Source organism: Penaeus monodon, chromosome 23 (genome assembly GCF_015228065.2).
Source record: "Penaeus monodon isolate SGIC_2016 chromosome 23, NSTDA_Pmon_1, whole genome shotgun sequence".
Taxonomy (NCBI): domain Eukaryota; kingdom Metazoa; phylum Arthropoda; class Malacostraca; order Decapoda; family Penaeidae; genus Penaeus; species Penaeus monodon.
The window spans coordinates 8,880,014-8,880,568 of NC_051408.1; the positions used below are offsets into that span (position 1 = coordinate 8,880,014).

General features: G+C 32.6%; 1 protein-coding gene across 4 annotated transcripts in view; it reads left to right on the forward strand.

Moving 5' to 3' along the window:
* The window catches only part of LOC119587783 (MAM and LDL-receptor class A domain-containing protein 1-like), an 18,186-nt gene that overhangs the window by 6,228 nt on the left and 11,403 nt on the right, over window positions 1–555 (forward strand). The gene's annotated exons all lie outside the window — the stretch shown is intronic.

The window sequence follows — 555 nt, forward strand, 5'->3', positions numbered from 1 at the left end:
GGTGTCATTTTCCTGCTTCTGTTTTGAATTGATAATAGATACTCTAATGCTATAATTCATATTCATTGCCTCATTTCGTAAATATTCAGCATAGTCATCGTTGCTGCCACCTTTCCACTTTCTATTCTTAAATACTAAATAATCCTATATCCAATTAAATATTTTCATATCCTGTACTTTCAGTATGAATCAAAGTTAAATAATAACACCTTTTATATATCAAAAAGGACTAGCTCGAGTAACCTCTTGTCGCGGTCCACAAAAAAAAAAATCGATCGGCGCCATATTTCTGGATGATTTTCGCACCAAAGTAGGGTAACCGTCTAAAGCTTTAATTTTGGGCGAATAAACTTTACTTTTGAGTTATTATTGTACAGAAAAAACACTAACTGATAGCTGACTTTTTAAAATACCTTTTACCATAGTTCTGATTAATTCCTTAATAAAGAATGTATCTAACTCCTCCTTGAGTTGGTCTGCGACGTCGCACTCGAAAGAGATGTGAAAATAAATAAATCATCATGGATTTGTTCCATATTATACAGTACACTGAGT